Here is a 17,499-nt window from a genome sequence, read left to right on the forward strand (position 1 = left end):
TGGATTCCGGGTTGAGTTAAAAATGGTAACAGTCAGAGTAGAATTAAGGACGGAATGGATTCCGGGTTGAGTTAAAAATGGTAACAGTCAGAGTAGAATTAAGGGCGGAATGGATTCCGGGTAGAGTTAAATAATGGTAACATTCAGGGTAGACTTAAGGACGGAATGCATCCCGTTAGAGTTAAATAATGGTAACATTCAGGGTAGAATTAAGGACGGAATGGATTCCGGGTAGAGTTAAATAATGGTAACATTCAGGGTAGAATTAAGGACGGAATGGATTCCGGGTAGAGTTAAATAATGGTAACATTCAGGGTAGAATTAAGGACGGGATGCACCCCAGGTAGAGTTAAATAATGGTAACATTCAGGGTAGAATTAAGGACGGGATGCATCCCAGGTAGAGTTAAATAATGGTAACATTCAGGGTAGAATTAAGGACGGAATGCATCCCAGGTAGAGTTAAATAATGGTAACATTCAGAGTAGAATTAAGGACGCAATGCATTCTGGGTAGAGTTAAATAATGGTAACATTCAGGGTAGAATTAAGGACGGGACGGATTGCATCCCAGGTAGAGTTAAGTAACGGTAACATTCAGAGTAGAATTCAGGACGGAATGCATTCCGGGTAGAGTTAAGGAATGATAACATTCCAGCCGGAATATTAATGCAGCCTTTTGTAAATTCAGTGAACGTACGACCACAATGTATCCCTGGGAGGTTTATGGAAAGAGATTATGTAGATTTAAGGAAGCATTCCGGGTAGAAAAATAATTATTCAGAATCCATCCCGCGTAATCGTAAAATCATAATGCATCCCGGGTAGATGGACCCGAATCGTGACATTCCTGGCAGAGTTAAGGACGGAATGAATTCCTGGCAGATGGAAGGGCTAAATGTAATAAAAGCATTATCTAATAAGGTTTGAAAATTGAATCTAATATGTCCTATATTCTTTGTTGTCAAGCACTTGTGATCGTTGTAACTTGGAACCCATCCGTAAATATTGTGTATTTATTGATACGTTGTTTGCGTTTAAAATGAATAAACTACTTATGACCATTTCATAAAGATGGCACTATGAGTCAGAATTCCTATCCACTTTTACCAGCCCATGTACCCCTTGATAATAACATGTAGTTGTAATACGTCTAACCTTCAGTTCATGATTGCTTCATACGGGTGTCATGAGTGTTAAACTTATTAAGATTGACCTCTAGTGCAACATAATGACTGGAGAATCCGCGTGATTATAGAGTTACGCTTTAATGTTTATGGGGAATTTGATAAATGTATACTAATTCAAAGGAGAATACAATTCATTTAAAACCCGCGTTAGATGAGTGAGTTTCTACTTCGCTTGGGTAATATTTCAGCCATACAGACAGATTTAAGAGTTACTTTTAAGGCACGTGTTCGTTCTGTTGATAAACAACAACACCTGTAATTTAAGAAAAAAAGACACGAAATTAGCAACGATATGTCTTATATGCCATGAAATTGACCTACAAAAGCATGTCTAACATGACAGATTGAAACAAGCCTACCGGGACCTGTATGAGTGAATAAATGAATCATGTGCTTTGTGACAAAGGAAATGAGTGACATGACAATATAAAATATACTTCCAGATAGGATGAGCAGTGCATTGGGTCGGATATCCTCACTCAGGAAACAACAAATTGCCTTCGTGATCACACATAATCCTCAGTGAATCCTCTTCTAACATACGTAATGAAAATATCTTTCAGACTATAATAGGGAATGACAAAGTACTTTTCTTTTTCAATACATCACATAAACCCCTTGCGTCAATCAGCTTGATAATCACGAGGTTGTGAAACATGATTTACACTTTTCAATTTTGTTTATTTTTTGCCTTTTCTTTTTCTACCTTTTTTAGTAAATAAAGAAAAAGTTTGTGAGGATATTAAGACATACAGGAAGGATGTATCTGACAGAACAGTCAAACAGTCATTTTCAAAAAAGTTGATTTATCCCACGGTAGAGTGTAACAAGTTAACAAACTATCGGATAATGACCGTATATCACATTAAATAGTCTACAGCCAGGTTTGTATACAACAAGGAGCTCTTCTTGGTCCTCTTTTATTTATGGGTACGTTCCGTCCTTATGGATGTCACTGGGTGTAGAATACTTACCTACGGTATATAGCACATCTGCCGTACTTACAATGAGAACAGACAAATTCAACTAGATAATTGTGAAACAGAACACGTGGTCATGACGATAGAAAGCACGAAAGGGATTCAGGATGCCCACAGCGAGATCGCAGGTGCATCGACGAAAATCGTGTGTTTGTGGACATGGTGTATGTTTAAATATATTTCAAGAGGTATATTCACATAGTCACACATGTGTGACGAAGACACATCTAAAGAAAATATTGATTCGTATTCTCTTCATGTTTAAGATGAAAACAGTTAAGGCAAGCTTGTATTCCTCCCTCAGTCTGAAAGATCACAGGCCGAAACTCGAAATGTTTCCCTTTCAATGTTTCGGTGGATTTTTATACTCCCTTTCTTGACATGCATTCCGATGTAAACAAATGCTCTTTTTTGAACCCGCATAGGTTTATATAAATACTAAAACACCAAGTAACGTAGCTAACGCAGGCACGTTAACCAGGCCACGGCAGTGGTTGGGTTTGTGCGGCTGGAGTCAGCTCAGCTTCCTTCTTTCTAAAGCGTTACTGCTCTACCACTGCCAATGTCGGTTTGTATACCAAGAGGCTACAAGTACAATGTCTTTAGAATTCACCCAAGAAGATATATCAAATGCACCATTCAAATGAATGTATATGCCTGAATATAATCAATCATGGTTATCTCGAAATATTTTTTTTTTATTCATTTATCTCGAAATACTGTTATGCCGAAGATTCAGGTTACCAATACACCCAAGCTGCACTACATCCATCTCATAGACGTGATTGTCTAAAAGAACAGTAAACTGCGGTTGTAACGAACTCTAAGGGACCACTAGTTTCAGTTCGTTATAAGCGTAGTTCGTTACACGCATTTCTACTATATATACAAGTGACCATCAGTGTGTTATGTGTGTTCGCTATAAACATAGTATACTGGTTATTCACAATGATTCCTATAAGTACTCCTGATGTGATTGCTGTAGATTTATTCACCCCAAGTAATTTTAGCAGACCACCCCCCTCGGAAGATGGAGCTTAATACAGAGAGGTACACAAAGTACGTGATCCAGACTACCGGTTGTCCGACTTACATTTTTGTGGAAGCTGCGATGGCTGAGTGGTTAGATCGCTGACTTTCTGTGCTGGCGATTAGGTGCTTGACTCTGAGACAGTGTGTTCGAATCCCGGATGGAACTCAACCTAATTAAAGTAGAATCTATACGCTACTGAGACAGTGTAATCCCAAATATGACATATGCTAGTAAGCGCACGTATTCATATGTTCAAATATACAAAACGAGCACTGAAAATAATTAGGAAGTAGATATGGGTTTGGTGCCTACAACACATTTCACAGCGGGGAAAACCAGATATGAACTTCATACGTCGTGGAAAATCGAACCCGGATCTTCAGTAGGCTACACCCACGGCTCATATGCACGACTAATTCCGGGTGTTGTTAATTGAATTACGAAACGTCCCGTTTGCGAGCCCTTGTACATAGCATTATATGCAGATGGGCTGCCCACGGATCAGATCAATCTGTTGCACTTCTTTCCAATGCAAACATTGCCCGTGGCCAACATTTTTCTGTGAAGAGATTTAACTAAACACAGAAACACCTCCGGCATCTGTACACGCGTTCGTGGATAAGTTACGTAACCTTGGCGTGATAATGCTCTCATATTCGTGACCTATTATCATCAGATAAAGGTAGTTTGTCATATTTCATAAATACATGCTGTGGAATAAAAACAAACTGACATTGTGAATTCCTTTACACCTATGCTGTAGGGCATAACAGAAGCTTGTGCAGGACTACGGGAATCGATGACAGCATTACATGCAGCTTAAAGATACAGGTGGCTCTACGCATTGCAAGCCCAAGTAGTGATCTCCTTATGCCACAAACGCCACGGGGCTGTGATTTGGAGTCTGGCAATGTTTGCGTAGAATATTTAAACGAGAAGACTGGCATGTAGGAGTATGTCTGTTGCATGTTATTTTACGTCTCAGTAACACTGTATCACGTTTTGCCAACGTATTGTTAAGTAAATATGGACGTGTTTTACCAGACATGTAGGAGTATGTTTGCTGCATAATATTTTACGTCTCAGTAACACTGTATCACGTTTTGCCAACTTATTGTTAAGTAAATATGGACGTGTTTTACCAGGCATGTAGGAGTATGTCTGCTACATGTTATTGTACGTCTCAGTAACACTGTATCACGTTCTACCAACGTATTGTTAAATAAATATGGACGTGTTTTACCAGGCATGTAGGAGTATGTTTGCTGCATGTTATTTTACGTCTCAGTAACACTGTATCACGTTCTACCAACGTATTGTTAAGTAAATATGGACGTGTTTTACCAGACATGTAGGAGTATGTTTGCTGCATGTTATTTTACGTCTCAGTAACACTGTATCACGTTCTACCAACGTATTGTTAAGTATATATTGACGTGTTCTACCAGGCACGTAGGAGTATGTTTGCTTCATGTTATTTTACGTCTCAGTAACACTGTATCACGTTCTACCAACGTATTGTTAAGTAAATATGGACGTGTTTTACCAGACATGTAGGAGTATGTTTGCTGCATGTTATTTTACGTCTCAGTAACACTGTATCACGTTCTACCAACGTATTGTTAAGTATATATTGACGTGTTCTACCAGGCACGTAGGAGTATGTTTGCTTCATGTTATTTTACGTCTCAGTAACACTGTATCACGTTCTACCAACGTATTGTTAAGTAAATATGGACGTGTTTTACCAGACATGTAGGAGTATGTTTGCTGCATGTTATTTTACGTCTCAGTAACAATGTATCACGTTCTACCAACGTATTGTTAAGTAAATATGGACGTGTTTTACCAGACATGTAGGAGTATGTCTGCTACATGTTATTTTACGTCTCAGTAACACTGTATCACGTTCTACCAACGTATTGTTAAGTAAATATGGACGTGTTTTACCAGACATGTAGGAGTATGTCTGCTACATGTTATTTTACGTCTCAGTAACACTGTATCACGTTCTACCAACGTATTGTTAAGTAAATATGGACGTGTTTTACCAAACATGTAGGAGTATGTCTGCTACATGTTATTTTACGTCTCAGTAACACTGTATCACGTTTTGCCAACGTTTTGTTAAGTAAATATGGACGTGTTTTACCAGGCAAGCTGTGAGGTAGTTATTAGCCAATTAAATAGGTTAATACAAATTATTGTCCCATGTATACATAGGGTTATTGTTTCCTACTTTCTGCATTATCCTAAGGGTGGCATACCGTTATGTTCATCAATGTCAAAGGATGCGGACGTTAATGATGAACTGGTATTACGAATACAAACGGATCTATGGTTCACAAAGCAATCACATTCTTCACAATGTCCCCCAAGCAAATTCGCATACAGACGCAACAATATACTATCTATATATAGTCAATATAAAAATTGGACAGTTGTTCTGCATGAGTAATATGTGGTAAAGAAAGCTTCAAGGCAAAAGTATTTAACCACTCTCACGTGAAACCTATGAATAATTGTCATTGTATATGATTAAAGTGCATAGCCTATCTTATATGATACATTTGTTTATATTTAATCCATAGACATCTCGTCGATCTTTGGGTTAAATGGGCGCAGAAAATATGAAGGAAGTCACTTGAGGTCATTTAGGTATACTTTGTTTCTGCTTTTAGAAATTTTCTTCTTATCATCATGGAAAGGATTTTATGGCTTTTATGAATAAGGAAGGGGCCACTATATGCATATGGTTGGGGGCAGGGGTTCGGGTATTTCCCAAACTATAGAAAAGGGATATCCAGATCATGAACTGCACTCGAACATCGATGTGTCGAAGTTGAAGGAACCTAATACTTCGAGTTATCCGAAGTTCGACACTACATCAAACCGATGACTAAATGAGGAACCAGCTTTTACTTCGACATAACCTTAAGTTCGAGACAAACGTCAGTTCGACACAACGGTGTTTGACTAGTTGTGTAGGATAAAAGATTCTGAGTCAGTTAATGCCTGTTTTTATATTTGCATTTATTATGGAACAAGCTATAACGTCGACACAACCGTACGTTCGCGAAAAGGGTGAGTTCGGCACAACGGTACTTGATTGTAGTTGTGCAGTATAAAAGACTCTGATTCGATCAGTGTGTGCCTGTAATTATATCAGCCCGTATTCTGTCAATTAATCCGTCACGAAGGGATATAAAGCTAAACCACATCAATCAACTGTGGCACATATGTGAGGATTGATCGTGAGTACCCAACTGGGATTTAAACTCAGTACCACTCTACCCCAGCTGCCGGTTTGTCATCTGAGCCAATTAGACCTGGCTAACGGTACTCGGTTAGGTAAAGCCGGCTGCAAAGTTACGTGAAGGGAACAAAGGCCGTGCTATAAATTTGCTTTGGGAATCCTTAGGTTATCACATGTGACACCTGAAGATTTTTAAAGGCGGACAGGAAAATGCAGACAGCAACATGTTAAGTGTTCAGGACTTAGGTTCACAAGTTACAATGTAGTTTAACGTGTATAGGGTCTTCTAGATGGTGTTTTTACCGCCAAACTGTGAAAACTGTACCATGAAAATTCACTTGTGTACTCCAGTGGTAGACCTGCCACGACATTCCGCCACTTCTAGATAAGGTGGCTTCTGGCTAAGAATAGAATCTCCGAGGAAAAGTTCAAAAGTAAATGTCTATTTACACCGCTGGTCTGTGGTATAAAAAGACACCTCTAATGGGTCGGCCTTGTCGCAGACCCTCCTCTACACCTGCGTAGGTCATCTGGGCAAATTGGACGAACATCTGGAATGTCGTTGGGTCAGTAGAAGCCCCAAAGTTGCTGGTCATCCTCATGCCCTTTGGCTACCTTTCAAGGATATTAGTTTGTTTGGGGCACAGGGGAATGTGGTAGACAGGTTAAATAATGGGTATGCTCTTACCTGTCACGCGTGTGTTGCAAGACTTCATTCATCGTAAACATCAAAGTATTCCCCATCTAGGAAGTACATATTACCTATGGTGTCTGGACTATGCTATGCATTTATATTTACATGTGAATTTATTTAATAGATATGTTATTCAAAATAACTGGGACTGCTTTGGATTTGATTAATTTTAGGAGGATAGTGTACTGATAGCTTGTTTGCTTAAGCATTTTTTAATAACATATTCTTAATTTGTTACGAACATTGTAAATACAACAGCGCTACCCAGCCGATCCTTTGAGAACATGTTTGTTTCATATTGTCAAATGTTTCAAATGGGACAATGAACAGGTTTAAACCACAATTAGTTTGAAATTGATACCTGAATGTGTGTCGTATTTACAAATAAAGGGAAAGTATTTGTTTGTCGTGGCAGTGACTTTGAAAGCAGCATTTATTATAAAGGGTATTATCAGTTCCAGTTGGGAGAGAATCTCAAACTGAGTGAGTACTGTATAACCCGAGTTAGCATATCATATGTTCAGTACCATTATGCCATTTGTGGCAAAGTACATTACACTGTAAACTATTCCTGCAGTAACATATAGTATCTATGTTTTAAACCATTTCACATATGATGAGACAGTGTTTGAATATAGTTGGCGATACCCCAATGCTGTATTTGATCATTGAGCTAATATGAAACCGTGTTATTAAAAGAGGGTTATTTAAGTAGATTAAAACATTTTAAAATATTTTTTTCCAACAACTGCGTTAGTCAGACTTCATCCTAGACTGCATAACTCGGTTTGAACACGTCATGCTTTGTCATCGTCTGAAGTGCAATGCCCTTTCAGTGTTAAAAGGACAGAGTCCCAATACGCAACTGGTTATCGAATCTTGGATATGGAGAACAGATCAAGCCGTTAACCTTCTCTGCACTATCAGCGCTACAGGGGACCTTAGGAGAGATCTATTTCTTTGTTTTTAAAGCCCCGGGAATGTGACGCGTGTACCTTTAGGTCAATATGGTTCATTGTTCAACAAGCACAATTACTGTCAAAGGAAGGTCACAATGCGACGATACTAACAATCACTTGATAATGTCAGTGCCCAAACCATACATATTTAATCATCAAGCCTTTATGAGTAAGTTCCATATCACGAACTCAAACTGTCGTTGTTAAAAGTTAAACATATGTCCATCTTGTAAGTGTATTGACTGCTAAATATATATCAAAACATGCACAATGTACCTTCAGGTCCTGGGTGAGTTTCCTTAACGTCATGGCTGTCATTAAAGTATGACGAGTGAGTGGTCCTGTTGGATCATGATTTTATCCACTGGTATGCCTGGCCCTGCCTTAATTCTGACTTTAAAGGTCAACTTCTGCATTCGTATGGATAATGCAGAATGGCCAATTTAGTTAATACTAACACACATCGCGTCTCGTCTTTGCCAGAGTGAAATGTATCGAATGCACTTAAATGACACTTACACTGGCACTTCACGTAAAATATATACTTACACTAAGACTGACTTTTTTGGATTGCACCACACTGTTTCTCAACATACACCTGGTTGCATGTTATTTACTCTTCAACGTAGATTCGCCAAAGGTTTTAACATTGTATGTTTTGTTGTTATTTAACGCCGCACTCAGCAACATTCAAGCTGATCCCGTTAATGGGATCTTCACTGGTGGTTTTATCATCAACAACGATTACAGCGAATAACACAATAATACCAAATGACAAGTGTACAAATGACGGATACTATAAGCACTAAATACTTGCTCTCAAAAACGACAGGTTAATAATATTAATCGGTATACAGGCATAAGCACGATCCATAGTAACGTTGGCATCTTGTTAATAGGGGCTGTGGGGTAGCCTAGTGGTTAAAGCGTTCGCTGGTCACACCGAAGACCCGGGTTCGATTCCCCACATGGGTGCAATGTGGGAATCCCATTCCGCCGTGATATTGCTGGTATATTGCTAAAAGCTGCCTTAAACCGTACTCACTCTCTCACTCATCTTATTAATGCCATAGCAATTGCAAGATGCCACAGACCACAGGTCGAAACAAAATTTGGAAGGAGTTTTCCTTTAAATTAGTCATCAAAGTTGGTTTGAAATCTGGTTCGGGCGTTAACATTTTTTACAGAACATATCTGTCATGTTTCGATATCGAAAACAGGGATTGTTGATGTAGTGATAAGGATCACATTGCGATACGTCAGTGAACACGGTCATGGACTTCAGATCTCCTTCTCCTTCGGACTTATAATGTTTTCCTTCATCCACATTGAGATATATCTCAGTAACGCCTCATGAATTTGGCCTGCTCTGATCATTTCCGATACGCCATAACGCGAAGCACGTGTGAGAAATGTGCAACCCTGGCAGGGTTATTGCCGTATTTACGGCACATATTCGAAGTGTTCCAGGCTAATGAACTTAAGATCTGGACAAGCGAGATTCATGCGAATAAAATCCATAGCTAGATTACAACCAACGTGGTCCCTTATTAAGGGTACCGTTGTACAAAGCAACTTTAGTGCTACGACAGTCGTATGTTAAAGTATGGGAGTTACGGTCACCTTAGCGCTAAGGTCGCTTTGTACAACGGTACATATCTCCTAGTCATCCCACTATAGACTTACCGTTCTGGCACCCTATCCACAAATCGTTCGTCGTACCATGCCATTCGTAAGTCTATGATAAAGTGTCGAATTACGATGAGTTCGTGGATCGGGACCAAGGACCCCGTTCCACAAGCGATTTTAGGACGACGGCAGCAGTAAGTCCATGTTAATGTTGCGGAGTTACGAACACCGTAGCGCTAAGATCGCTTTGTCGATCGTAACTCTCAGTCCTTACGTTGACTTAAGTCAGCTCTAAGATCTCTTTGTCGAACGAACTCCTGGGTGCCGTTGTACAAAACAACCTTAGCGCTAAAACTACCTCAAGTCTATGTCAAGGTATGGGAGTTACGAACACCTTAGCGCTAAGATCGCTTTGTCGAACGAACTTCTGGACCCGGTTCCACAAAGCGGTCTGAGCGCTAATTCGATCGTAACTCTACGTTGACTTAAGGCAGCTCTAAGATCGTTTTGTGGAACTGGGTTCAGATGTTACAAGTTTAAACTCAAAATGGCAGAGCAATCAGCTTCATGAGTATCGAGGTCGTTGCTTATTACGAAATCCAAAATAGCGGTCATTGGTGTTGAGAGATCTGGTTCAACAAGATACGGCTAACTGTTGCTAGCTTTTGGAGTCCGGGAATACAAGGCCTACACAGATGGTCTCTCATCTAACGAGGTCCTAGGTAAGGAAACCCGGTGTAAATACAGACCAAATATAGGTCATCAGAATAGCAACATCCTAATTAACGATACCAACGCAGTCAAAATCTCCATGAAAGGTTGGATTACTTAAGACTAAGACTGCATAGACCCTGCCATGGGAGATGGAGAAGAACTCAGTTCAGACTAAGGATCCAATCCACAGCTCAGCTTTAGGCTTTTTATCCACCGAAAAAAAACCCGAAATTATTCAGCTTGAATGCCTACGTAAGTTCAACATCTCCAACAGGTATAATTCAGAATATGTGAAATAGCCTTATTACCGTCTTGTCGTCAACAATTCTGGTGATCGGTGATAACCTACTCGACATTATAATCACTCAGGATCATTATCAGGTCCGCTTTTTCATGATCACAGCAACTTATGGTTGTACATCAAGGTTTGCATAACAATAAGGACCATTACATGGCAGAAATAGTTTGCCAGTGATAATTCGCTTGATTTCAAACCATATATCTCAAATTTAATAGCTTGATGACAAACCCATGAATTAACCCAGGATTTCTTACCTTATGGTCAAAGTCACTCTTTAAGCTGGAGATTAGAGAAGCTTATATATGGACGATAGGATAACAATCTATAAAATGTGCGATTTAATTTGTCATATATTATAACAGTTTATGTGTTCTCTGGCTATTAAATAGCAATTACTAAAAGAAATCAAGGTATTTAACAGGTGTATGAAAAGGCGGCCAAAGCGATGATGTCACATTAAATCGTCCATAATTTGTTCCTAAAAGGTTTATACCTGAGCAGTTGGCTGGTATTTGAAGGTTTTCTTTCCGAAAACCACTGATATACTTTAAGAGCATGTCAGGTATTTGAGAACATTAACAAGAAGCTATTACAGATGTCCCGATAACAAACGGGTAGGGTCGTAAAATGAAGGGTGTTGTTGTCAGATCTTGTCCCTCATTGTTAACTCTGCAGAATAGTGTTGCATGCCATTCTTGGAACGTTCACATACCTCATTTCCGTGACCTGGAGTTTATAACATGTGGTGTAAGAATACCATTACTGGCAAACATGTGCACACAATACACACATCACATAAGATTTAATGTTACATGTAGGGCATGTTAACATCACTCGTATTGCACGTTAACATCACTCGTATTGCACGTTAACATCACTCGTATTGCATGTTAACATCACTCGTATTGCATGTTAACATCACTGGTACCGCATGTTAACATCTCTCGTATTGCATGTTAACATCACTCGTATTGCATCGTAAAATCACTCGTATTGCATCTTAACATCACCGTATTGCATCTTAACATCACTGGTACTGCATGTTAACATCACTGGTATTGCATCTTAACATCACTCGCATTGCATGTTAACATTCCTCGTATTGCACTGCAGATGGTAACACTGGCTGCTATACATTACCAGGGCCTCCTTTCACAAAGCACTAAGGTGATCTTAAGTCACTAAGGTAACCTCAGTGTAATGTTAAAGAATAGGAGTTAAGGTTAACCTTAGTAAAGGTTGCTTTTTGAAAGGAGCCCCTGAACGAAGATGTGTGAACATCTCCAATTCGCCGTAACTAATTCCCTGAATGTAACTAATCAATATATTAATATATCTAACTTTTATAACTTCTGTTTTATATCTGTGTGTATGGTTTTCCCGCCGCTTTATTCCTAGGCTTCACACATTGTACCCATGTGGAGAATCGAACCCGGGTTTTCGGCGTGACGAGCGAACGCTTTAACCACTAGGCTACCCCACCGCCCCCGCCGTCTTTAGTTATAGCCAACAACCTTAACCACTTAGCTCCAGGTACATGGACCATACGTCATGTCTGAGTCCGGTGCCAAAAGAGATAATCTTAATAGAGAACTAACATGATACAGTTTGGTCCTTTTTACACAACCCGTGACCGCATGGGTTAGAAGCCCGCAACCAATGCGTGTTGTAAGAGGCGACTAACGGGATACCCTGATTCATGCTCTCGGTTACTGCATGCCATCGTACTCCATTTTCATAGATAGATGCTCATGCCGTCAATCATTAGACTGCCGGGTTCAGGCTCATGCGTAGACTGCGGTCATATTATAATAGGCAAACAAAACATTTTTTGTAAACGTAATGCCTCTTAGCGATCATAATACCCTCCAAGGAATACATTGAGATGGTTTCAGTTGTAAAATATTTAATGCACACAGAATTACAAACCAAGGATATGACATTTTGAAATATTGACAGTCTGCAAATACAGTCTGGTTGAATATTGGTACGTTAGAGGCCAATGTCCCATTATCACAAGGCCGAGCGTTTAAGTCTGTCCAAATAGTGCAACCATCAGCAGTACTTTATCTGCCAAATCTCGCTAATACAACACGGCCGGCGGGCTATCATGCACACCTCGCGAGGACTTCAATAGTAGTCAGGTGTGATGGCAAAGATATTGATAGTATAATCTACATGCGCAATGTGTATATTTGACGCCTCTATGCGATATACTACAGCCACAAGATTAGTTAGTAAACAATGCCGACCTGCAGGTTTCCACCGTCAAACCAAACAAAGGTGGATTGTAATAACGGGCGGTATGTGCGTCTTCTCTACGTGGGTCGACGGTATTCATCTGCCTAGCTACCTAAACCTAGTTATATGTGATGAGTAGTTGACACAGCAATAAAAACCAGGTTCCTCCGTGTATTTAAGAATGTACAGTCGTCTACGCTATGTATTTTATCATACGAACATCCATTGCGATGATGAAGATGAAGACGAAACATCACAATGCAATTCGTTTTGAGGAAAAAACATACAAAATTACATTAAAATTGTTCGTAACATAGGGTACACGGCCAATGAAATATTAAAACACCATATGCATGCCGGAAATTGAACGGGGCTTCTAATAAATAACATATCCCGTCAAACGTGATTCGGACTGACAAACCATTCTCATATTTCCACGTGAGCACGCAAGAATTAAGTTAAACTTGAAGTCGGTGGTTTCATTTATTTATTTACGTGTGCATTGATACAGCCCATCAAGAAATCTGTTCTCATTCTTTATGCTCGCCTTCATATTTAATGTTATTGTCGCTTGGATGCACACACAAAGACATTTCCAAAGTGGGTGAGAGGGGACAGCTTCCGTAGCATGCCCCCTCCTCGATTTAAACATTCCGGTCCGCTGGTTGGTAGATAATTACAGAAGAAGAAAATAGATGTAAATATTTTATGAATGCGTTTCGTTAATTTTTGGAATCTAGTCAACCATATGCGGAATAATAGAATTGCGTTATTAAGTTTAAATAGCCAACGAAACATGAGTTTCAATATGCCATTCATTGCACCTGGTGACAGTGGTTAAGATATGGGTCCTAAAGGCTGAATTCAAACGTGAAATTAAAAATGAATGTTTAACGCTTTGAAAGCCTGGGGGTATTTACGGCACAAGTTATACCGTCATACATTCACCGTGTCATACATTCAGTGTACAGACATTTAAATTAAGCCGTTTTACTAACTGCGTGAGCATTACGTGAAAATGATCCCCATTAAGTTGTGGGAATACCGTTTTGCTAAGAATTCATTTATTTATATGACCCCATTTACTACAACAGTGAGTGAGTGAGTGACTTTGGCTGTATACCACTCATGATGGGGCACCAGAAATAGGATTCACACATTGTATGTGAAATCGATCCTGGTTGTTCGGCGCGAAGAGCGAACGCTTGAACCAGTAGGCTAACCCACCTCCCCAAGTAATGGTTTGTACCTTCCAATCACGTTCAACGTCTCGTGTGGACAAATGTAATCAGCTGATTACTAAATATTGTATCTGATACTTCCACCAAGCGTTCCCCTATTAAAGAAGTTATCCACCGTATTTTATTTCGACCAACACCAAAACCGATAAAAACATGTCCTGCAAATTTCAATGCTCAGAGTGAGCTAGTTTAACAAGGCTTTGAGCAGTATTTCATTCACATATGACCTTACAGCAGCATGTGCGAGAAAATCCCTATGTGACGTATATTTTAGGTTTTTATATAATCACGGTGCTGACAAACCAAGTACCAAATCAAGCAAACCTAGATTCGAACCGACCGACATATCTACCGTCTAACGCATACGGGACCTTACTCTGCTTAGCGAATGCTTTTGCCCAATTTAGCACTAAAATGGATATAGAGGAAGCATAACGCTTGTCACATGTCTCGTCTCATATCCAAGCACTGAACATTGACTAACAAATGGGTACATTTTGCGTAGTGATATGGGGATATTTTGTAACCAATCTCACAAAAAACGTAAGGCAAGTTAGGGCAGAATAATTTCATAATCTGTTTCATAGACCCTAACATTAAAACATAAGGCCAGAGAAGACAACCCTGTATGGTCCAGTGCAAGGATCACCACGGCAACAAGGAGCATCGTAAGACTGATATTGTTCATTGTTAAATAAGCGTGTGATATCACAAGTATTTAACCAAAGAACAAGCCATTAGTCCCCCATGGTTAATCAAACCAAGTATGCACATTCCGGAGAATATCCGTTATCAGCCCGTTCACGTGTCTGACAAGCACATGTCCCTAAATCAAGTACGAAGCAGGACGGGGATGTTTCATTGGATGCATTGTCTCGACTAATTTATAATTGTTAGGGTATTACGAAATTGGGTTAAACATGGCAACAGGAAGCCATGGCTAGGTCACATACTTCGTTGTATTGTTTCCTATGTCAGGAAAACGGGGACATGTACAATGTCAAATGTCAACGACAGCCAAACATACACACGGCATGTGGTGCTACTGATGATGCAGATTCTTCTTCATTGTACACTTGTAGGTGAACACTGGCTGATTACAAATAGGCACATATTTACCTCATGAAATCTAAACCTGTCTGTACAGCTGGTAAATAACTTATCCCGAGACGCCACTCACTTGTTAAGGCTGCAATAACACTGTATTATTTACTTTTGATATTCGGTTCTATGCCAATGTGTGATATACAAATGAGGACATATTTTTTATATACACGTGGTGTTAACAATCCGATTTAAGTGTGTTGTCGGCGTGCAACTGGTATAAACATGGTCAAAGGGGGTTCGGTCTATAACCTTTGTGTACGTTCGAGTTGAATTCCTAGTCATGACTTCGTAGTATTATACTCCAATGTTGACAAGTGCTTTGTAATGCATTCTCAAGAAGTGATTTACATCTCAACGGCTCTATGTAGGTTGTTGTGTCAAATGTTCCTTACAACCGTCACATGTCAGCGTAACGCGCACGTTGTTCGAATACCTCGAGTTACTAATCTGCTATATGGCCTTCGGCAAATAAAACTGAATTATACAAAAGATTATAAATACAATGCCACGTGAAATGACGAGACTCGGCGAGAAATGACGAACATATGGTACAAACATTTGGACATAAACGGCTCCTTATCGCTCACACCCGTATTTGACTTTAAGGATCTAGAATATTCATTATCGTTGATATTCGTTGTAAAATAGGTACAATTTGGTCGTGAAGTTGTCCTCTTGTCGAAATGGTTATGTGTCAGTATTATGTATTGATACCAGTATGGTGTGAATGCTGATTTAAATGCTGCAGCTTGTGGATCATTACGTTATTGAATATCGTTTTAGACTTACACACATGTGACATTTGAACTTTGACCTGCTGTACTCCAAGCACATAAAACAAAGAGCGAGTAGTCAGACTGCGCTAAGCTGTGACAGATAAATCTCAAGAGTAAGTATGAAATAAACTTTAGCAACACCGTTAGATGATAAACGTTTATGGTTCAGTGTAATGGTCCACGGCCTATCGAGTGCGCCTTGCGGTAATTCGCCCTAATTTATAGTTGAATAACACGGTCCTGACAGGTCGATAGGCGTTCAAATATTTTCGATCAGTTTTCCAAACAATGGCCCGTGTCTGAGCCCTGTGTATCGAATAAAATATGCATGAAGGTTTTGTTGTCTTAACCACGACCCTTAAAGGATTGATCATGCTATCAAACATATTGAGTTTTATACAAGCTGTGTGGAATGGAAGAGGGATTTCGAATTCCGTAAACACACAACGATTACATCAAACCAGGAAGTAGGAAAGATCTTAATCCCGACATAACACGCTATATTTTATTCAAATATATTTAGCTTAAAGTATAATCAATCTCCATAAGAATTAATTCTTCTCGGGCTCCTTAGAACACGAGTAATTGGACGTCAAAACAACGAGGAAAGAACAATGTGAATTTTACATTGTCAATAACATAGTTGTACTTTCACAAGTTGTAAACTCACCTACATCGCTTGTGCCATGGGAGCTCCTCACACACTAGTCAACAAATGGTATCCGTGGATAGTTGGCATGGAATTAATGAAATTTCTTTTGCCAGGTCTGCTACCAGCGGGGATCTGCTAAGCACAGGTGCAGAAGAAAAACACGATTACTCCTTTGACTTGGGTGGATTTTCTTTGAAGTTCACAGCAAAATATTTCACCGACTTCAATTTCCCTGTCCTGTTCGCCTGGGGAAGTGACTCGGTTTGAAAGATGCAGTGGCCGCCGAATCGCTTCCGATCATCCCAGATTGAATATTCCCACCGCATAGAAGTCGTTTCACCGTCGGAGCGTCCCTATAAGATGTAGCAGGCGCTAGTTCTCAACGTACTTTGCCTTCATGGCCCGGACGACCTGTATGTCGCAGCCTGCTTGGGTCGGGCGGTAGGTTGAAGGTCTGTCAGTTACCTTTATCGCTAAGGCTGGACTAAGGAAATCCTGCCTCTGTGACGTACAAATATTGAACGATCTTTACAAGCGTACGGGTGCAATAGTCCGTCCTGTTAGTGAATGTCAACCCGTAAGATGTTGTGTGTGAACAGACGGATAACTTTACCTTGCAATCGATCCTTTCACCTGTGTACAGCTTGTAATATTAAACTCGGACAGTTAGTTATATTCATGTCAGACCACCTCTAGCTCTCGGTCGCGTCTCTCAAACAGGGCATACA

At 39.8% G+C, this 17,499-nt stretch overlaps 1 protein-coding gene across 1 annotated transcript in view; it reads right to left on the reverse strand.

Moving 5' to 3' along the window:
* LOC124275481 overlaps positions 1-17,214 on the reverse strand; it is a 59,345-nt gene extending 42,131 nt beyond the window's left edge. Inside the window, exon 1 of the mRNA XM_046711058.1 lies at positions 16,790-17,214. The gene's annotated coding sequence lies outside the window, so the exon portion shown is untranslated. The remainder of the gene's footprint in view (positions 1-16,789) is intronic.
* Between the last annotated feature and the right edge of the window lie 285 nt (positions 17,215-17,499).

Source organism: Haliotis rubra, unplaced genomic scaffold (assembly GCF_003918875.1).
Source record: "Haliotis rubra isolate DU_JTF1 unplaced genomic scaffold, ASM391887v1 Scf2, whole genome shotgun sequence".
In the NCBI taxonomy this organism is placed as follows: domain Eukaryota; kingdom Metazoa; phylum Mollusca; class Gastropoda; order Lepetellida; family Haliotidae; genus Haliotis; species Haliotis rubra.